Below are 23,939 nucleotides of genomic sequence, written 5' to 3'. Positions count from 1 at the left end.
GTCCTAGCAACAGCAATCAGACAACAAAGGGAAATAAAAGGTATCCAAATTGATAATGAAGAAGTCAAACTCTCTCTCTTTGCAGATGACATGATTCTTTATATGGAAAACCCAAAAGACTCCACCACCAAACTACTAGAACTCATACAGCAATTCAGCAACGTGGCAGGATACAAAGTCAATGTACAGAAATCAGTGGCTTTCTTATAAACTAACAATGAAAATACAGAAAGGGAAATGAGAGAATCGATTCCATTTACTATAGCACCAAGAACCATAAGATACCTGGGAATAAACCTAACCAAAGAGGTAAAGGATCTGTACTCGAGGAACTACAGAACACTCATGAAAGGAATTGAAGAAGACACAAAAAGATGGAAGACCATTCCATGCTCTAGGATCAGAAGAATAAACATTGTTAAAATGTCTATACTGCCTAGAGCAATCTATACTTTTAATGCTATTCCGATCAAAATTCTACTGGTATTCTTCAAAGAGCTGGAGCAAATAATCCTAAAATTTGTATGGAATCAGAAGAGATCCCGAATCGCTAAGGAAATGTTAAAAAACAAAAATAAAACTGGGGGCATCACGTTACCTGATTTCAAGCTTTATTACAAAGCTGTGATCACCAAGACAGCATGGTACTGTCATAAAAACAGACACATAGACCAGTGGAACAGAGTAGAGAGCCCAGATATGGACTCTCAACTCTATGGTCAAATAATCTTCGAGAAAGCAGGAAAAAATATACAGTGGAAAAAAGACAGTCTCTTCAATAAATGGTGCTGGGAAAACTGGGCAGCTATATGTAGAAGAATGAAACTCAACCATTTTCTTACACCGTACACAAAGATAAACTCAAAATGGATAAAAGACCTCAATGTGAGACAGGAATCCATCAGAATCCTAGAGGAGACCATAGGCAGTAATCTCTTCGATATCAGCCACAGTAACTTCTTTCAAGATATGTCTCCAAAGGCAAAGGAAACAAAAGCGAAGATGAACTTTTGGGACTTCATCAAAATCAAAAGCTTCTGCACAGCAAAGGAAACAGTTAAGAAAACAAAGAGGCATCCCACGGAATGGGAGAAGATATTTGCAAATGGCAGTACAGACAAAAGGTTGATATCCAGGATCTATAATGAACTCCTCAAACTCAACACACACAAAGCAGACAATCATATCAAAAAATGGGCAGGAGATATGGACAGACACTTCTCTAATAAAGACATACAAATGGCTATCAGACACATGAAAAAATGTTCATCATCACTAGCCATCAGGGAGATTCAAATTAAAACCTCTGACTTTTAATAGTAAAATATTCCTTGTTTCTCTACTCTAGGAGCTCCCAAACTCATCCATTTCTCTTTGTCTCTGCTGCTTTTGCTTTGGTGGCTGTTACCTCTCACCGACTGAAGCCGGCTAAAGCACACTCAGTAGGTAGTCCTGCCTCCCGTTTTCTTGCCAGGCCTCTAGCACAGCGTCTTGCGTTCTCAAACAGTAATTCATTTCAGAATTGCAAATGATCTCAGCTATAGCCCTCTCAGGGGTCTGCATTGTTTTGTTTCTCGCCTTTGACCCCTACTGCCCAGAGTGGTCTTGGTCACTTAAAAAAATAAAGGATAACATTATCTTTATTTAAAATTACTAAGTTGCTTTCCATTTGTACCAGATGACATGCTAACTCTTTTCCTTACTGGTGTTTCATCTTAACTCTTGGCTCGGCCTCCCTGGGCAGCCTCCTGTTAGACTCTCCTTCTTCATTTGCCGTACTCCGTATATGCTGGGATAATTTTATGTAAGCCATGCTCTTTCCAGCCTCAGTTCTTTTCCCTTTGTGTCTTCAAATTTGCCCAATGCCCTTGTCCTGGTGTTTTTGAATGTCTGGCTTGCTTTTGAACATTCACAGTCCAGGTTTTAGTAACACTGCCTCACAGGTCTTAGCTAAGCATCTTCCATGAATTAGTGACCTCTAACTCTGCTGTAGCTCCCTGTTCTGTTCATTTTCTTTACTGTATTTATCACCTTCTGAGTTTTTTGATCTGTATAGTTTCAACCTGTATTTGTTTTTAACATGTTTGCTGTTTGTCTTCTGCAATTAGATGCAGACTCCCTAAGGGCAATGCCCAGTCTTTCTCATTTTATGTCCCCTGGTGTATGAACTGTGTCTGGAACATGGTGATGATGGGTAACTTGTTGATTACTCACAAAAAACCAGGCCTAAACATGTTGTCCTTATGATCCTATGTAACTCACATGATGATGGCTAGAGTCAAGTACAAGTGTTAATCCCATGACTTTAGAATCAGATTCCGTTATATAAACGATACCTGCATTAGCTCCCAGTCCATTTCAGATGACTGGAAGAGATGTTACTACAAAAAAACTGGGAGAAATAAGCCTGAGCAATACGGAGGTTGGTTGCTACACTCACAGCACTAACAGTGCCTCACACTGGTAGAAAATAGAAGAAAAGGAATATGATTCATAACCTGGAAGGCCAGGTTTTCCGTGTGTCAGACAGCCTGGATCAGTTGTTGGGATCCTGCGTGATTTTGTGGTAAACTAGTCTGGTACTTACTATCACTGATAAATGCTCGATTTCTAAAAACCTGTTCCATCTGTCTTTGCCTTTAGTTGATAACAAGTAGGCATCTTTATTCCCTTAGTAAGTTGGGCAATAGGCTTTATTGACAATATATTTTTAAAATTTCTCTATAACCAGCCAAATATCTTTCTCTCATTTCTGGATGCAAGGAATTATGCCCTGCTTGTGTACGTAAGCAGAAACTCACAGCCTCTTATTTCCAACTCAGTTTTATGACCCACCCTCAAAGGACATGCACTAAGCATTCTTTATCTACCTCAATGTATGACTCATGCAGGGGTTGGAGGTTAATGCTATGGCTCAGGGCGAACAATCATGTGGTTTCCAGGGTACCTGTCTGCCTCTGAACATGGACAGTTTTCAGCTGTCCTCCACCATACCCATCTGACATTTGAGAAAAACAAGGCACAGGATGATTAATAGGCTTGTTCATGGCCATCTAACTAGTGAGTCACAAAGTCAGAGTGTGATTCCAAATACTCTTTTGAGAGCCCATGCTCTTAGGCATGAATCTCTACTTTAATTCTGTAATATATAAGCAAGATCACATGTGTTCTATGTAATTGAAATAGTAAGTCTTCATTCATTACTCTTTTTTTTTATTAAACCTCAAATTTTTCTTAAGAACGCTTTCATTTTAATTATTTTCAAGACTTATTAGTGGGTAGCATTCATTGAAATGCTAAACATTTTTAGGCTTGATAATGAAATGGCAAACCTCACATGTATTGAAGTATTAACTAGGAACGATTTTGGCAAGTTGTACACATGGGGCATACATATTCAGTGTGCTTCAACACATTTTATTTTTCATTCAAGAAATGACCGTGACTTCACTTAGCCCCATATACTTCACTGAGAGTTGGACTCAGTCAGCTAATAGCTTGGGCACAGGAACTGATAGATCAGAATTGCAATTGCCAGAGACAGATAAAACCAAGCAGAGAAAAGAATGTATAAAGTGGCCATCTCTTGAGAAATCAGCGGCAATTTTCCTTGGAAAAGTCAAGCTCTGTCAGTTTGAGGACAAGGATTAGAGAAGTTTCTTTAATTAGAAAGTTCAATGAACAAAGCAGGGAAAATCATTTTCCTTCAGCCTGATGATGCTCAGAAGGGTAAAGTATCAGGTTGTTAATTCAGCTCCTCTTAAATGTTGATACGGAGTCAAGGCTGTCACTCGTCCGACGGGTAGCTCCAACCACTCTATAGTGTGTGTGCCAGTTCTCTGTGCAGTGAGGAGACTTACACATAAATCCTAATAGAGAGGGTGGATGGTAGATTGGTTCTTAAAGCAGTCACTAGCTAACAAATTATCATCCTGGATGAAAAATGAGGTCATGAAGATTTCAATATGGCAAGAAAGAAGAAGGTGCTGTCTGTGCAGGAAAGATAGTGTGAACCCATCTGTGGTAATAGATTAATTGCCTTCATTAGCAAAGATGTATAACTTACACCAACCATCAATAAATGTTTCAGATTTACTCAAGAGTGATTACTCTGTTGATAAAAAAGATAAAACTTATTCCCAAACGAAAGTAAAAGTAAATATATTTCCAAAATTTTCTGTAATCTGAAACATCGTTCTGTAATAAAGAATAATTATTCGTCAGGTAAAGAAAAAAGGATGACAAAAGAAATGCCTTAAAAAACTGCATTACCTCTAGTGACTTTTTATAAAGCTCTACAGTAGTCTGGGAGGTATTTCTGCTCGAGGAAACTATCTTTATTGGCTGGAGTTTTTGCTTTGGTCTTTAAGATAATCAGACTCTTAAAAAATCATTTACTGAAGTTTTTTTCCTATCTCAGTTCATAGTATTTTCCCTCCTCTGTTCAGAGAGATGAGTCCTGCCTTTCATTCTTCCATCAGTGTCTCATTATTATGTATGATGTGTAGTAAGGAAAAATACTTCAGAAAAACTTCAAAAAACTTAATTTTTTCTTAAATGATGCCACAGTAGGTGGTAGTGGATTTGGAAATTAATTAGAGAACAATATCCATATAGCCCATAGAACATTTTAGTTAATTTATAGAATTCAATATAGTGGGGAATGAGATAATTATTAATATATAATAACACTTAATCTAGAGCAGTCAGAGGGAGAAGGCTATCAGGACTCCAGGTTAAATAGAATTGAATTCTTCTGTGCCTTTACTAATTGTGAACATTTTGTATCTCATAGACTTTTATTATTATAACCTAATTAAAGATATTTTGTAGTCAGAGAAAAAGAAGCTATCTTCACTAGCTGGAGTGTTAATGACAAGAGAATAAGAACAGGAAGTATCATCTTAAATCATAACATACAAAAGTTTCCATGATTGATTCATTCAGCGAAAAATATTGAGCACCTAGTATGTTACAGGCAAGGCACTGATTCTGAGGCTAGATCAATGCACAAAAGAGACAAAACATTTCTTTTGTCATAGAATCTACATTCCAATTGGACAGGACAAAATTTAAGAAGTAAGTTATATAAAATATTTCAAAGCGTTTAGTGTGATGGGGAAAAATGAGCAGTATTAGGGAAACTGAGAATATGGTGGGAGGGAGTGGCAGTTTAAATGGGCTAGCCCTTGTGAATCTCTCTAATAAGATAGTGCTTGAATGAAGACTTGGTAGAGATGAGGAAGTATGTCACATGGGTATTTAAGGAATATCATTCCAAACAGAAGGAAGAAGCAATGCAAAGACCAGGAAGTGGGAGTACTCTAGTCATGGCCATTGGACAATAAAACCACTCTGGGCAGACCAGAATTAATTAAGAAAAGAGTAGAATGAGATGAAATCTGGACCTTATATTTGTATTATTTTACTCAGGAATAGATTTGTACATAAATACATATCGCATATTCATTGTTGGTTTTTAATTAGCTTAAACTGAAGTAAACATCTATCATATAAGATGACACTAAAGCAGGTCTTATTCATTCTGTTCTTGCTCTAAAAAAAGGAAAGGAAAAGGATATTGGGCTAATTTGCAATGAATGTCTCTGAATTTACAGTGCTTGTTATTATGACACTGGGTTTCTTTTAAATCATTATGTTAATTATTTTTCAAAAACATTGCTTTAATAATTTGATTTTAAAATTTTTAGAGTCTCATCTCACCATTTCTTCTCTGTTGTTTTGAAAATTACATTTCTCTGTCAGAAATGCCAAAAAGATCCTCCTTATCCTGAAACGCTCTATGTTCCTATCCCACTGTCTCAGAGGGTCTAAAATTATCAGTGTCTGTCTGTATTTTGTGTTAAAGCATTGAAGCCTCCTATGATATGCATGTATTTTCTGGAAATGGTAAGACATTGAGTAAGCATTAGTGTAATAGCTTGAATTCATCAGAGAGCAACATTTTACATTATAAAGCACTTTGCATCACTTTAAAGCATTTTCATGTAATTAAATTAATTCATTCCTTTAGGGTATTATTATACCTATTTTGCAGATCAAGAAAGTAAAGCTTATAGAAATTAGTGACATGAACTTAATATCCCATTAGTTAGTAAATAGGAAAGCCCAACTTAAACTTCAGATATTCTGGTTCCAAGTGAACGTCTTTGTTTTACAAAATGTAATGGGAGTAAAAAAGTAATTCACAAGGAGTCCCTCACTGCCTAAACTTCAGATTCCTATGGAGGCAGGTTGTATCCTCTCTGAGCACAAATATTTAAATTAAGTCTTGCCTGTTAATCTTTATGAGAATACCCTGACTGTTGTTTGTTTACTGGTATCCGTAATCATTTGTTTATTCATTTTGGTCAGTCTCTCTAACTAGAATACAAATACTGTGAGGTCAGAGACTGTGATATCTTATTTACCACACTAGTGTTATTTTGACTCAGCACAATGCCAGCTACCTAGCTGGCACTCAAATGACTGTTGAGTGACTGTTGCATGAGATGGTAACTGGGACATGTTGACTACAAATGTATCAGACTGTGCCTTAGGGCTTGTTATTAGAGGGTTGGGACTTTCAGCCCTACCTCTGAACCTCCATGGGGCTGAAGGTTGAAATCATCCCCAGTGGTCAATGGTTTAATCGACCATGCCTATGTAATGAAGCTTTCATAAAAATTCCTGACTTTGGAGACCTTTTGGGTTGGCGAACATGCAGAGGTGTGGGGAGGATGCCAAGACTTTGAGTGGGTATGGAAGCTCCACTCCCCTCCCCACACCCCATGTCCTGTGCATCTCTTCTGTGTAGCTGTTCCTGAGTGGGGTCATGTTACAATAAACCAGTGATCTAGAAAATAAACTTTTCCTGAGTTTGGGATGAACCCAATGAGGGGCGTCACAGGAGTCTCTGGTTCATAGTTGGCCAGTTAGAAGTCCAGGTGACAACCTGGACGTAGGGTTGGCGTGTGAGTTTTTGAATTTGGGGGGAACCAGTTTTATGGAAATGAGCACTCACTGATTGGGGTCTGCACAAACTCCAGGTAATTATATCAGAATTGAATTGTAGGATACCCAGCGGGTATTGGAGATCTGGTGGTTTGACAGACCCCACACATGAGGTGATCAGAAGTGAAATACTGAGAGCAGGTTGAGGGGAGACGCAGGAGAGTTTATTCTTTTCATGATTAAATAAGGTTGCATATTTAAACTGCCTAGCATAATTTTGGGTCCATGGCAGGAATCCAGTAAAAGATAGAGAGGCCTCCTTTTTCTTTTCTTTTCCTATTAATAGCCAATTCCAGAATGTTTTCTTTAAACACAAAAATAGAGATGAATAATTACCCAGAATGGAGCCCACAGTAATGACAGTACGTGGTGTTATGAAGGCCAATATTTCAGAATAGGATGAAATAATTTAACATATATGGTGTAATTCACCACAGTGACTGAATCCACCATTAATTAGTATCAATTTTTATTGAATTTTATTGAATCTCTCCAACTATTTTTCATTTCATTTCATTTCATTTCAGTTAAGAATGTGCATTTTAAGGGTGTCTGGGTGGCTTAGTCGGTTGAGCACCTACCTCCGCTCAGGTCATGGTCTCGGGTCATGGGATCAAGCCCCACAAGCGGCTCCATGCCCGGTGGAGAGTCTGCTTGGGATTCTCTCTCTCTCTCTCTCTCCCTTCCCTCTGCTACTCCACTATTCATGCTCATGCACACACACTCCCTCTCTCTTGGATAAATAAATAAATCTTTAAAAAAATAAAGAGAGAGAGAGAATGTACATTTTAGTATAAAATTAGAGAATATGTTTGAGATTTTCCTGATGAGTGTTAGGACTTTTACAGAAATGGTCTATAAACTAAAAATTTGGAAATATTTTGAATTTGAGTCTCTGAAGAAATGAAATTCAAAGTTTTTCAAAGTTTGAATACTGTATCCCCAAATGCCAAATCTTTCTTCCTTATTCTTTGCAGTATTAAAAGATATTATTAAGAGCTGTTTTAAATAAAAGATATTTTGGAAACAACATTAACTCTTTCAGGTGATGAGTATTTTTTTAATCAGTTATTGATCTTGTTTTTTTAATTTGCAGAACAATTATGTAATGATGCCCAAGAGTTGATGTATCTTTCAAAAGTCTTTCATAAACTCCTATGGAATAAAAAGAGCCACAGATCAATAAAGTTTAGTTAATTCTTCCATATTAAAAATAAAATCATATCGATGATGTTGTTGATGAACAGTACAAGCCACAGTTTATGATGACAGAGTAGGTTACTTACAGACTTTTTGCCCTACAGTAGTGAACTGTATCGAGTCGTGACCACATGTATAGCCGTGGAGTAACGGAGCCATCTTATTAGAGTATGGTATAGAAGAAGTTAAAAGACAAAAGTCTTGAATTTGTCATCAGGAATTTTAGAAAATAAATCAAGGGGCACCTGGGTGGCTCAGTGGGTTAAAGCCTTTGCCTTTGGCTCATGTCATGATCCCAGGACCCTGGGATTGAGCCCCACATTAAGCTCTCTGCTCAGCAGGGAGCCTGCTTCCTCCTCTCTCTCTCTGACTGCCTCTCTGCCTACTTGTGATCTCCGTCTGTCAAATAAATAAAATCTTTTAAAAAATTAAAAAAAAAGAAAATAAATCAAGATAAAATATACTATTGCTAAGTAAGCAATGCTTATCAAAAAAAATATTAAAAAATTGCTAAAATTAAAAAAAAAAACGGTAAGGAAGAGAATGAGCTGAATAATGTGGATCTCTGGAAACGGAGTGTTCTTAACAGATGGTTAAGCAAATGTAAAGTCCCTGAAGCAGAAGCCAGCTTGGGTTGTCTGTAATTGAGAAAGAAGCAGGGAGCCACTGTGCCGGACACAGAATGATGAAAGGGGGTGGGGTGAGTGGTAAGAATGGACAAGGACACCTATGCTTCCTCTTTCAGTTTCTTCCTCCTTCATGAGCAGATTTGGCCTTCTCTGACCACAAATATTTAAATTAAGCTTTGCCTGTTAATCTTTATCACAGTACCCTGACTATTCCTTATTTATTAGTGTCAGTGATAACTTGTTTGTTTTGGTCCATCTCTTTAACTAGAATCCAAGTCATCTTGACCGCACCTGTGTTACCTGGAGCACAGGTACCTCGGTGGCACTCAAATGGCTGTCAGCTGAACCAGTGACTGTTCGGTGAGGTGGTCAGTGGGACTTGTTGACTTGCTAAAAATGTACCAAGCGGTGACTGGGGATTTGTGAGCTTTTTAGTGTGCACATTGTATTTCAGTAAAAAATGATCTCTCCAAGGTGCAGAATAAAAATATACACAATCAAAATTTAATAAGCTTGGGGATGAAAACAGAAAGAATAGAACCAGAAACAAATGGTGAACTGGGCAGACCGGAATGCAGCCATTTGTAGCTGTTTGGGTAGCTTTCTACCCACCATCCCTATGATGACTTTGCAGTACCTAGGAATGTCCCATTCTCCCTGCATCCTTTCTCTTGCCTCTGAAGAATGGAAATCCTACTCTTGCTCCTGGTCCCAGGGAATCAGTGGACAAGTTTCAACCTACACGGAAAAACTATTTCTTGGAAAGTTTTTTTTTTTTCTTCCAAGAAAGCAGATGTAATTTTAATTGGGATACCTAACGCTGCTGTACTTATGTTTTCAATTAAATCCCCTTTAAGTAACATATGGGGAACTAATATCATTTAATTCACTGGAAACAGTAAAATCAAAAGACATAATCCCAGTCCAACTATTGCATGTAATAAATGTTTAAAATAAGTAATTTAAAAATAAGGTCTTTTTATTAATTCATTGAATGTTAAATATTAGAACAGAAATGAGTCTTCTGATACCAACTGAAGCTACATACACATTCCAGATACCCATTTGTTCCCTCTTGCTTGTGTTTATCCATACACAGCAGTTTTAATAAATTAATGATATACAAGATACAGAAAAACTTTGTTCCTTCAAAAGAAAGGAACAATTAGGTTGCCCAGCTAAAGAATTCCGAGAGGTATACTGAAGTTTGGTTCATGCATACACAAGTTACATAAACTTCTTTATCACATATACTGCCATTTACTTGATTAAACTTCTAGTTCTAATCAATAACAATAATTTGAAAATTTATAATTTAATATTAAAATTCTTCTTCACATTAGATAGTCAGTGGTTTAAAAACATTTTCAATAGCTCCTCCCGCTTCCCAATTAGGTTTTTATTAGTCCAGAAACCATTGCTGAAATATTTGGACTCTCCTTTAGAAGTATAGGAAATCCAGTGGCTTGTGACTCCTGGGAAATAAATAAAGCAGTCCTTTCCCCTTCACCCCACTCTCCAGTGCTCTGCCACCAAGTATCTCTAGAATTGGATAACCTTAATGGGATAGCCAGAGGTAGATAAATACATCACCATCTTTTTTCTTCTTGACCCCACTAATTAAAAAAGAAGAAGAAGAAGAAGAAGGAAAAAAAGATAAAAGCTGATTATCTGGGAGAAAATGTATACATTTTTTATGTATTCAGTGTTGACTGATTTCTTGGACCGGGTTATTGCCTGATACACTTCTTATAATGGCGTGAGGGGGAGGGGAGGGAAATACAGAACTTACATTAACCTGTTTATTTCTTTGTTTATGTGTGAGACAATAACTTTTGTTCCAATGGCTGAGCTTTTATCGTGTACAGTTTAAGTGCCTGGTACCATTTGTTGATTAATTTGCAAAACAGACTTATCCTGTATACAGATCTTCTCAATCATTAAAGGTTTAATTGACTTGGTATTTGGCAAATGGACCAGGATTCTCAGTCACAGCCTGAACCTGAAGGATGGAATGGTCTTTCTAGCCAACTGGCACATTGCCCTATGACTATAAAACATAAGCAAGTGGCAAGAACCTTAGGTGTAATTTTGAGACTTCACAAAAGAATCATCCTAATCAAATTATATTTTCTGCATTTAAAGGTATTGCCGGGAATATTTTGTATCTGCTTTGGTACTATGGTATGACAGTCTTTTAATGGTTTCTCTAAAATACTCTGACTCTAAAATGTACAATTAAGGTAGACGATACAAAGGTGTGTGCCCTCTAACTTCATGTATTCCTTTATTCACGTATTCTTTCATCTGATATTTATTTAGTATTGACTTGTGTTGTGTGGATAAACTCATGGATGTCTAGAACCATCTTTTTTTATCGCTGCATTTCCAAAGCCTGGTTGCTGACTCTAGAGATGGTTCTAGATCTCTGTGAGTTTATCCATGAGTTTAGTTGGAAGAAACATCAATGCAAAGTGCAGGTCATAGGGCTATAAAAGCAGCCCATAAAAGACCAAATTTTATTTAATTCATAGGAAATATAGATGTTAGAGATTTATAACTTCAGCAAAAATTCAAGCTAATATAATTTTAATGTAGCGCATTTTTTATATAAAAATATCTTCTGTATTCCTTTTACTCTAAGTCTGATAGTCCTCCTACAAAATAAGACACATTAACAAGTTTCAATGAAAACATGTTTGAAACACTTTAGGAAACCAAATGGGTGAATATCTTTTATGCTGTGGAAGTCCTGTGCTTGTTTGATTACAATAGTAAGAAAAAAATTTTATTTTAGATTTTTTTCCTGCCTCTGTAGAAAGATTTGTTTCTGAAAAAGTATAACCTGGAGGAGAATAGAAGGAGAGAAGGCCATTTCTTGACATTCGTATCAGCTGACGCTGTGGCTGGTATGCTACTCCCCCTAACCAAGATAAGGAGTGCTGCCCTAAATCCATATGCATGCTAGAAGGTGAGGCAGCATGAGAGTTTTCCTAATCTTCTATCTCCATATTTTTATGTATGAAGTAGGTATTTGTAACCTTTGTATTGATAGGATTTTATTGCCCCTTTTACAGAAAAACAAACCTTACCTTGTTTAATTCACCAATTAATTCACAAATTAAAAATGTGCGCAGTAGGAATAAATAAACTGAACTGTCAGCATTCTATAAAAATGTAGTTTTACTGACTTTAGTTCTGTAAAGAAACTGTTTCACATCTTTTAATCTATAAAATCTCCCTTCAAGAGACATTTTTATATAAAACTGGAAAGTCAGCAGATCCCTAACCTCATACCCATTTTCTACAAATCTCCTCAACCTCATGCATGTAATTCCTGCACAAATACTAAACTTCACAAGTTAAGGACATAATCAAATTTTGTTGTCAAAATGTTCATTGTTGTTGTCAGAGAACTCATTACCCCTGAAGGCTATGATAAGAAGCTAAAAGAAACAGGATCCTGGAACCAAGAAACATGTTAAGATGGGCTGCACAGTGAGTCTGGTTAATTGAGCATTGGAATTGGAATCGGAATACATCCATGGCAGAGGGCAGAAGTTACACGGCTAACATTCATTAGAAAGGACTTGTTTTCTCCCCATGCTTCGTTCAAAGGATTTTCCTCTACCAGTAGTTTCATTGTTTAGATGCCACAGAAACTTAGTACTCAGTTTTCTACTCAAACTCCAGCCATAGTCCTGCCATTTCAGGGATACTGTGTGGGAAAGTGTCCCAGTTTTATGCCACTCCTGGAACACTATAAACTTGCCTACTCCTCCCGTGAATGAACACAGCTACCAAAACCACCACCCTCTCACCTAGAAGTATCAGTGTCCATCATCTTTTTTTGAAGTCTCAGTCCTTCCAAAGCAAAGGCTGATAAATACCATGATTATCAGGGAAGCTCTATTCCTATTTGGAGTATCTCTTACTGAGACAGAAAGAAGATCACCTTTTTGTCTTCTTTACCAAAGGGACACCAGAACCTACAAATAAGTAAGGTATAGACAAATATATGTCTGAATCATCTTCCTATAAACTAATGTCATTGTTGTGTGTGTGTGTGTGTGTGTGTGTGTGTGTGTGTGTTAGTTGTATTCTCTGAATATTATAGTCAAAGCATCTAGACATGTTGAGATACTATACTTCTATTTGTGATATCAAATGACTCCTCCCTAAATCCCTGGGCATAAACCCAAGTGTCCTTTGACTCACAGACTCTCTCACTGCTATGCTATGAGCAAGATCCATGCTACCAGGACCCAGAAACCAGGGCAAATGCTCAGGACAACCTGTCTTTGAAGAGTAGATCTCATTCTTCATAATGGCTGGTTAATGTGCTTCTTCAAAGGCCTTGGCAAGTCACATGATAGCAAGATATATATTCTGTAATTCTGGAAAAACTACTTGAGTTCTCAGTACTTTTAGCTAGTTTCTTGCCCAGGTATCATGAGAATGAGCATATAGGCCATTCACTAAGCAATTTTGATGAACCTGAGAATTAGTAAGCTTTATTATCCTGTCCAAGGCTATATGTAATAGAGAACAGAAGCTTTTTCTAGAGGCAAAGCTAAGATGTATATCGCTGGGTAACATGGGGAACCCTATAAAAAAAAGTAAGAGCCTTTTTCAGGTAATCATGAAATGTTCAAAGTCTAGGAATTCCATCTTGTTTTGGGTGGTGGCCAACCTTTAACTTTTACTGCAGTTCTAGAAACTTAGACCCCTGTCTTAGTACATCATATATGAACCCTCATCTTGTTTCTGTGCTTTCCTGGGATGGTAAGACAGGATTTTCTTTTGTTCGTGGACTTTGTTAATTCTTCATGGAGACTAAAGTAAAATCTTGGCATTTCATTTCATGTGATTGGATTAATGTTAGACCTTCCTGATTTTATTTTTGTTTTGTTTTCCTTTAGTTTTTGTTTGTTTTGGTTTCCTACACTAGCTGAGAGATTTTTGTTGGTAACGATCTATACTGTGATGGATTTGCTGCCCTACATGGGAAGTTTATCTCTGTTCTCAATTTTCCCTGGTCTAGCCTGTTGTATTAACAGCCAGGTGCTATTTCTGGTGATATGGAAGAAACAGAAGACTGATGTTTTCCATTGGCAGGAGCCTCAATCTGAAGACTAGATTCTTTTGACTAGAGGATAGGAAAAAAGAAGGGAGCTAGTGCAGGGCCACCCAAGTGCTCTGCCCAGTAACATTTTAAATGACAGCCCATTATTTAAATCTGGAATCTAACTTTAAAATATATGTTCTTTAATCTATTTGGCTATTGTCATATGTATTTTCACCTTATGAAGAAAGTTAGTAAAAATGCTTATGGTCATAAGTGAATTTGAATTATAAAACCCTGTATAAATATTTTATGTTTACTAAAATAGAACAATGAATCCAATTTCCATTTATAATCTTTCAAGATATTTATCTTCCACAATATTAAGATTCTTGAGAAATTGTTACTTCATTATGATACTAGAAGTATGCACAATAAGAGGCTTTTAGCCCCTTATGAATTCAAATCTGATATTGAGGTTTGAAATTTTATTTTATTTTATTTTATTTTATTTTATTTTATTTTATTTTATTTTATGAGATAGAGAGTATAGGTAGGGATGGGAGAGGGAGAATCACACTCCTCACTGATCAGGAAGCCCAAAGCAGGGCTTGATCCTAGGACGCCAAGATCATGACCTGACCTAAGTTGAAGGCAGATGCTTAACCGAGTCAGCGAGGCACCCCTTCGTGGTTTAGAATTTTATACTTGGATTTCAGAAAACCCAAATGAGGATCTTGGGATTCAGAATATTTTCATAGCTGAACAACAATGTTAAGAAGATGTGGGGCACCTGGGTGGCTCAGTGGGTTAAAGCCTCTGCCTTTGGCTCAGGTCATGATCCCAGGGTCCTGGGATCCAGCCCCGCATCCAGCTCTCTGCTTGGCAGGGAGCCTGCTTCCTCCTCTCTCTCTCTGCCTGCCTCTCTGCCTATTTGTGATCTCTGTCTGTCAAATAAATTATTAAAAAGAAAAAAAAAGTGATTATTTCTTCAAATCACTATAACCAAGAAATGATGTTGAAACTCTCTTTCCATACTTACAGAGCCTCAGTTCTATCCATGATAACTTAATTCCAGCACACATGAGTGTAAGGATGCACTAAAACACTCTGACTCGATTTTAAAAATAACTATAAAATTTTATAAACTGAATACCTTCATTTAAATAGTACCCAGATTTAGAAACAGCATAATACCAGCAGCTTGGCTCTCCTTCTTCTCTTGCTACGTTCTTGACACTACCACTTCCCCCGAACGCCTGGAGGAGGAACCAGTATCCAGATTTCTTATAATTTAGGTTAGTCTTACTTGTCTTGAAACCTCATATAAATGGAATCGTAGGGTATACACCCATTTTCTTCTGCATTTGTTCTCTCAACATTAAGCTTGCGAGAACCACACGCAATGTAGTATCTGTAGAATATTTGTTCGCATTTATATTTCTGTCAGGTAGATACCTGTGAGTAACAGTGTTGCGTCACAAGCATGTATCTGTTTAGTTTTAACAGATACCGACACGTTTCTAAAGTGACTATCACAATTTTCAGTCCCAAGGATAGTTTATAAAATGTCTGTTGCTCCATATCCCCATCAATGCTGTATTTTTCTCTTTTTCGTGTTAACAGTTCTGAAGATTATTTAGTGATATTAAATTGTGGTTTTAATATGTATTTCTTTGATGACTCAGTTGCTCATTTTTTTATTAAAGATTTTTGTTTATTTGAGAGAAAGAGTGAGCATATGAGAGAGAGAAAAAGAGAGAGCATGAGCAAGGGGAAAGGCGGAGAGAGGAGCAGACTCCCTGCTGAGCAGGGACCCTGATGTAGAGCTCAATCCCAGAACCCTGGGATCATGACTGCAAAGACAGTCACTCAACCAACTGAGCCACCTGGGCATCCCTCAGTTGCTCATTTTTTGTTTATCGAAAACTTGCATATTCTTTTTTGTTAAGTGTTCCACTTTTTGGCCAATCTTTGTTTTAAAAATACACATTGGGGGCGCCTGGGTGGCTCAGTGGGTTAAGCTGCTGCCTTCGGCTCAGGTTATGATCTCAGGGTTGTGGTATCGAGTCCCGCATCGGGCTCTCTGCTCAGCAGGGAGCCTGCTTCCCTCTCTCTCTCTGCCTGCCTCTCTGTCTATTTGTGATTTCTCTCTGTCAAATAAATTAAAAATCTTTAAAAAAAAATACACATTGGACACAAATTCTCAGATACGTGTGTGGCAGATACCTTCTCTCACTAGGTTAGTTGCCTCTTTATTAATGTCATATTTTAATAAGTGAAAGTCCATAGTTGTAATATATTCCAATGTATTTATTTTATGGTTATTAGTATTTTGTGCCTCATTTAAGAAAACCTTGCCTGGTTCAAGGTATTTTACCTTTATTTTCTTCAAAAAGCTTTATTCTTTGCCTGTCCCACATTTAGATCTTCAATTCATCTGGGATTGATTTCTTATACCTTGTATAAGCAGGGGTCAAAATCCAATTTGTTTTCTTTATCGATATCTAACTTACCTAGCACCACTTATTGAAAATACTGTCCTTTCCCCACCGACACTCTGACTTAACTTTATCTTACCTCTGAATTTCTTCTTGGCAGGAACACTTTCCATGCTACACTCATGTTCTTTTCTCACCACCCACCTTCCTTTCATTATAAATACATGTAGCTTAAAACCAGTTATTTCCAGTTTAAAGAAAAAGATAGACACACACAAATTTTATGTCAAAGCTATATATTTTTTTTAATGGAACTTCATTGTCAGAGAGGACAGAACACTGTATTATAATTACCATGATTAGAAAACAGTTGGCTCCACAAGTCCTAGTATGCGCAGGTCTATAATTGCTGGGATGAAAGTGGTGAAGAGGCCATAGCTTCTGACCCACTTTCCTTGCATGCTTCCCTGTTCTGTGAAGTCCGCAAGTGGAGAAATTGCCATCTTTTTTCCAATTCCCTCAATTGAGAACCTGGGTTCTGTATGTTGATAAGCAGTGCTCATATGAGACTTGAAAGATTGAAAATATAGTAGAGGGAGAAGTTCCGGTAGCTTTAACTGTCTCTTTTCCCAGGTTCCATTGTGGAGACCCTCACAGTTCTTGAGAACCTGGGTTTTGTATGTTGATAAGCAGTGCTCATACAAGACTTGAAAGATTGAAAATATAGTAGAGGGAGATGTTCCTGTAGCTTTAACTGTCTCTTTTCCCAGGTTCCATTGTGGAGACCCTCACAGTTTGTGCGGTGGGGCTTAGAATCCTGTCTTATTTTGAGGTATTGAAAAATAGTTGCATCTTCTTTCTGATTCCTTGACCAAAGCTCTGTCAGGTGTCTGTAGATTGAAGTCTTGTTTTTCATCTTTCTGTGTGTGTTAGAAGTTAATCGTTTTTTCAGTTAACCTTAGCTATAGCTCATTCTGGGAGCTTTGCCTAGAGATCTAGACTAGAGCATACCTTTTCAATATTTCTAACACTTGCGTAAAGTGTCACACTTCCTGGAGGAAACTCATATTTTTCTCTTTTAACTAGACAACTAGAACACTGTATTTCCTGCAATCATGCCCTTTTGAATAAAGAGACTACAGAATTTTACTGAAGGCTGAAATACTTAAGGTAAAGAGGGCAAATGCAAGTTGGTACAACTGGCTAAAAAAATAGAATTCTTTTTGCAGAGGCAAGGTTACCATCATGGCCATAAGAGAAGAGTAAAGAAATGATACCGCTAGAGAGAAATAGGCTCATTAAATAGTCACATGGTATAATTTAATAAAGACCTTTAAAGAAGAGAAAGCATGCTTCAGATTATTAATTGTCAATTTCAGTCACGTATTTACTAATTATTTTTCCTTACGTGTCATTAACCAAGACAGGATAAGTTCATAATAATACAACTCTGGACTCCACCTTTGCTGCACGATGCAATTTGACTGGTCCAAACTTCCAACTTTATTTTAGATCTTCCTCAATTTACAGTGGGGTTAGGTCTCAAAAAGTCCATTGTAAGTTGAAAATGTCGTAAGTTGCAGATGCATTTAATACATCTAAACTACATAAAGTCGTAGGTTAGCCTAGCCGTCCTTAAATGTGCTCAGAAAACTAATATTAGCCTACCCCTGAGCAAAATTATCTAGCACAAAGCCTGTTTTATAACAAGGTGTTGACTATCTCATGTACTTCATTGAACACAATATGGAAGTGAAAACCAGAAGGGTTGTATAGGTACAGAACAGTTGGCAGGGTATCAGTGGTTTACCCTGGTGATGGCTCACTGATGAGGAAGTAAGCCGCAGCTGCTGTCCTACATCCCAAGAGTATATCTCACTGAACATCGGGAGCCCTGGGAATAATCAAAGTTCAAAATCTGAAGTACAGTTTCTATTGAATGTGTATCACTTTTGTGCCATCATAAAGTTGAAAACCCCTATAATGAATTAGGTACTGTCTGTATTTGCAATAGAGATGTTTACCCAGAGGAAATGAAAAGAAGTAATTGATTCCTTTTCCTCTGTTATTATTTATAACCTGCCTAAATCCGTAAAGGAGCTGAGGTAAATTATATAATAAATCATTAAATAATACTAAAATATGATTTATATAAAAATCAAAGACAATATTTGTGCCAAAATATAAGCACGAGGCTAGAAACAGAAGCTGAGTACAATTTGACTTTAAACTTCCTTTAAACTGAGATAAAATAACCATTTTTCTTATATATTACCTAAGAAAAAATGAATTTCCAGTCTATCAGAATAAACAAAGATTTTCTAAATATAAACTGTAAGAAATATCTAGAGAAAAAGCTGAGAAAACCATTAAAAATATAATAAAAATTAAAATTGTAATACAATTTATAAAGTAATAAAAAAGCTTAAACACAGTCTCGTATTTGAAAAAGATTAATGATAGACACACTAATGAATCAAAATATATTAAATGGTATTTTGATTTCCCAATTATATTCAATATTAATCTTTTAAAAAATAAAATGGACACTAAACTACTAAGCATGTTTTTATATAGAGTTATATTAATTCCAGAAACTTAATAAAATATGATTTATTGCATTTTCTATAAAAAATATTGCTCTACTGACACCAATGATTTATGTGAAAATAAATTTATATTTGAAAATACAAAATAGAGGCAAAGTTGAAAATAAATAAAAACAAAATCTTTATTAGCTTTTAATTTTGATTTGCTTAGCTTTCCTTCAAGTCATTCTTACCAAGAACCTATTTTGTTTTGGGGACTACAGGAAATTCTAGTACTGTAAAAGGCATTCAGGTCCTCACACTTACGTGATTCAGTTCTTATTCACATGCTCTGATTACTTTTTTTTAACATGGATGAAGCAGAACAAATTAAACAGGGTTCTAACATTTCTATTTCCCTTTTTGGACATCATCATCATCATCATTTTTTTAAGCTTCCAAAAGCCATTTTAGTTCTGTATCCTAGGGTTGTTTTTTTCCCCTCCCCATCCCCCAGGATTTTTGCTCTGTATGCTGGGGTTCTTACCATTAAAGCTTTATTGTAAGAGATTGCTTCCATATCGCTAAACTCTCACATATCACATTTATGGGTTGCACCCTCAGATTCCAGGCAGAGAGACAAACTTTGTTTCTGCCAGCCCATCCATGCTGTCTTGCTTGCAGCTTTTTTTTTTTTTTTTTTTTTTTTTTTTTTTTTTTTTTTTTTGGCTTGCAGCTTCTTTGATGCACACATTCTCTTTTTTACTGGGGAGCCAAGCTGATTGGGATTTAACCCCAATTATTTGCTGGATTAAAAATAAAAGATTATTTTATAAGGTGTCTATCTCTGTTGAGGATTCTGTGTTGTGTTTGGGCAGGGGGGGTGATCATCCTCTAACACCAGAAGGTGAAGGGCCACATCTATAAACCCAGTAGGTTCAGAGGAATCGAGGATTTCAAGTTTCAGAACTGTACTTAACCGGATTTCTTTATCTCCACATGTGGGTCCACTTCTTCCCTATTATGGTATTGACCTTGGTTTAGAAGATCTCCTGGGACTGGGAATTCAAGATTTTCTGTAGTCCCTTAATTATAGTTAAGCCCTAAACCTAGTCCTCTGCTCTGTGTTTCAGATACAAATGATCAGGATTTCAATAATGTTGCCAAGGAGACACTGTCTTTCATTTTGTGCCTTGAATTGATGATTAATCCTTCCAATCCTGTCATTACCTATCTTCTACAAATCAGTGGAAGTCAGCAGCATTTAATTTCATGGCATTTATGATGAACTATCCTGTCATACTTCTCTAGTAGCAAATACATAGTATCAGCCGCGTTGTCCCTTTCCACCAATATCCTATTCCATTTAACCATTGATGGAATATTTGACAATTGCATCGTTATAACATGCCAGAGGCTATCCATACTCCACTTACTACCAGTTATGGCTGCTCAGTGCCAGATACCTGGTAAGTGATCCGTTTCTCAAATTCTACATTAGAGTATGCTTCCTTGAACGACCCTTGGTAATGGCTGTCTTAAATGGTGTTTCCTGGAAATAAAACTCTGAGACAGAGAGTTGTACCAGAAGATTTGTACAAGAATGGTCCTGGGGGACACACCTGTAAGAAAGAAAAAAATCAGGGAAAAAAATCTTTGTCACAGTGTTCTGGGAATTGAGGCCTCAAACAGTTCGGTGTGGACCTCTGGAGCTAAATGGTCTTTCAGAATTGTCCTGGGGGTGCCTGGGTGGCTCAGTGGGTCATGATCCCAGGGTCATGGGATCGAGCCCCATGTCGGGCTCTCTGCTCACCGGGGGCCCTGCTCCCCCCCCCACCCGCCTGCCTCTCTGTCTACTTGTGATCTCTCTCTCTGTCAAATTAATAAATAAAATCTTAAAAAAAAAAAAAAAAGAATTGTCCTGAATTGAGACAAGAGGGTTAGAACTCGTATTCATGCATCAGCCAGTCTGAAACCAGTGCAAGGCAATAAATTTATATGAGGATGTTTCTGGTGGTAATTTCCAGTGAAGGGCACACGATATGAATCTTCAGCTGCCCAACATTCCTAGCAGCTGGGGGATAATGCATTGACCCTAGAGAGAAAGAATGCAGAGGTATCTAGGCAGACCATCGTAGTATTAATTTTAACACCCCCCCCAAGAAAAGTATATAAAACAAGTTACTGTCCCCTGGATATTATAATGTATTGGAAAGAGGCAGCTGACATTTTTGAAACAATGAAAAGAATGTTTGCGTGTTTAATTACGTTGTGAGGGATTTGTTGGTAAGTCCTGTTAACCTACACATGTGGAACCAATTGTGAGAGATTGTTGAAAGGAAACACAGGCCAAAATTGTTCACTGGATTTTATATTTTCCTCCTGCATGTACTCATAAATTTGGAACTCTGATCCTTTGTGTTCTCTTGGAGTTACTGGTAATTAGGCTTCCAACATTGTCTCAAGGACTTTATGTATCTGTTCTTATGAATAAATAATAGCTTTTGACTGTGAGACCAGTGAGGATGTGGCTTCGGTCAGGTTCTAGAAGCCTTTTGGGCATAGCAGGTTTTGGGTCTGCGAGCCTGGACTCCTGTCACTCGTGTTTCTTTCACAGCTTTCTGCCCTCAAAAAGGTGTGTTTTACTCACTGCTGCCTTCTTTACCCACCAAATCCTTGAGAGAGCATTGGCAAATATCATACGTCACCCAACCCATCATTAAGTGTTCCAAGTTGTACACTGGCTGCCTGTAGCCTTCCCACACAGATAATCACATCTTGCTCTGCTTCCATAGTACTTGAAGCATATCCATTTTATCTGCCTGCATTGAAATGATTTGTTTTCCTCTCTGATGTCACTTGTTTCTGTCTTCTGTGCAGTGTGCATCCCACAGAAGCCTGGCTGCATTTTATTCATTTTTTCCCCCCACTGGGTCCTCAAATGCTTATTATTCTGAAAGGCACTAGAGGATACTCAGATACTTAAGACAAACCACTGCTCTCAGTGAAATTACAATCTGCTAAGGGAAAGCAAAGCAAATAAATTACAGTGTAGCATGATAATGTTCTTACAGCTGTGTCTTTATATGTAAGCCTTGAGTCTGATACATTTTGACAATTTTGTGATCCCTGGGCACAGCACCTTTAGTTTCAGCTTTGCTTTTGCTCATGCAATTCTTTCTGCCTGAATTGTGGTTCCTTCGTGTAACTAAATGCTGTTCTTTCTTCAAGACCAATTGAAGTAAGTGATCCTATTTTGAGAAGTTCTCAAGAGATGCAGCCTAATATATTTAAGTTTTGCTTATGTGAACTTCCTCCATAATTTCACAGGAAAAAAAAATCAAGCTTTGTTATGGTGCTTCTGAACTAATACTATTATTTGGTAATAGATGCTATTATTTACTAATAATTACTATTTATTGACCATCTACTATGTGTTGGTTCCTACCCTACATATTTTGCATGTGTTTTTGCACTAACTACCCATGGAGTCTTAGGAAGTAGATATTGTTTTCATTTTATTGAAAGTAATAGAATAATCCTTGTGACTCAAAGGCAGTTTGTTGGTGCTTCAGAATGATTAACTGTTATTTAACCACAAAGTCATTGTTTGCTTTCTTCTTGATAAGAACTGAAAATCTCAACAACATTTCCTACGGAGGTTAGTGAAATAGTATATCTAAGACTTCCCCAGATACTCAGAACAAGTACTATTTTTCCAAATAGTAAACTTATGTCCTTGGCCACCTAGATTATCTCATTTTGGAGGGTTGATTTTTACATTGTAGAATATGGTGAAATTTCACACACAAAAAATTCATTAGGATATGGACATAATATAAGATTTTAGAAACATTTAGCTTTATAGAAAGATTATGTGCATCAAATCTGGGTAAATAATTCCTTCTTATTTGAAGATCTCTTTCTAAACTATTTCCATCTTAACTTTTTAGGAGTATCATCCTTAGCTCTCTTACAGGTGTTCACTTGTCTGATTTAATTTACTGGCAAAGAAAGAAAATATAAGTGGCCCAAGATGAAAATACTTGCTCAGAAATTCTGTGATTTCTAACTCAGGCTAGTAGAATGTTATTAAATGTGAATCCAAACAGAAGATAAGAACTGGGTGGGTATGTATGGAAAAAGAAAAATGTATAACATAAAATGGAAAAGAGAATATATATATACACATATTTACCACATATACAGAGTTTATGTGTATATGTGTATGTGTGTGTCTATGTGTAAAAATAACCTGAAAATGTATGAATTTGCAATAAGAGTTATCTGAAATTTAGGGATGCTTGGGTCTCCCTCAGTCCATTAAGCATCTACCTTCAGCTCAGGTCATGATCCAGGGTTCTGGGAGCAAGTCCCACAATGGACTCCTTGCTTAGCAGGGGGCTTGCTTCTCCCTCTCCCTGCCATCCCCCCTGCTTGTGTTCTCTCTGTGTCTGTGTCAAATAAATAAATGAAATCTTTTTAAAAAAAAGAGTTATCTGAAACTTAAAGCAATGTTTTAGAAATGTAAGCCTTAATATGTTTTTCCTGTTTAAAAAAAAAAAGACCTTGAATCTTTATCATATTGTGATTCCTTTTACTATGATTATTATTGTTGTTGTTATTGTAGCTGTTTTAAGTATTATATTGTATATATAGAAAGATTTTTACCATAGTAACTAATGTAAATAATTCCCCGATCACTCTAACAGACCAAATGCTTTGCTTTCATCATAGTCTTTTAATATCACAATGTTTTTTTTCTCCCCTGAATACTCAATAAATGTGGCTATTAGTTGATGGAAATCATTTCATGCTCATTGAAAAGCAAAATACATTTAATGCTCATAGCAGTCAAAGAACCACTGAAAATAGATCTCAATTTGCCTTTATAGCATCCATTTCTCTTTGTGAGTCAAAGAAGTCACACTGAGAGAAAAACAGGTGCTTGGAAGCCTGCTCTTACTAGAGACCATTAGCCTCAGGGAATGTTAAATGTTAAGAAATATTTTCTTTTTCTCGATTCCTGTTCAGGTACAACTTTTTTTCCATTTACCTTGTC

Source organism: Mustela erminea, chromosome 3, assembly GCF_009829155.1.
Source record: "Mustela erminea isolate mMusErm1 chromosome 3, mMusErm1.Pri, whole genome shotgun sequence".
NCBI lineage: Eukaryota > Metazoa > Chordata > Mammalia > Carnivora > Mustelidae > Mustela > Mustela erminea.
Note: the sequence above shows the minus strand (reverse complement) of the source record.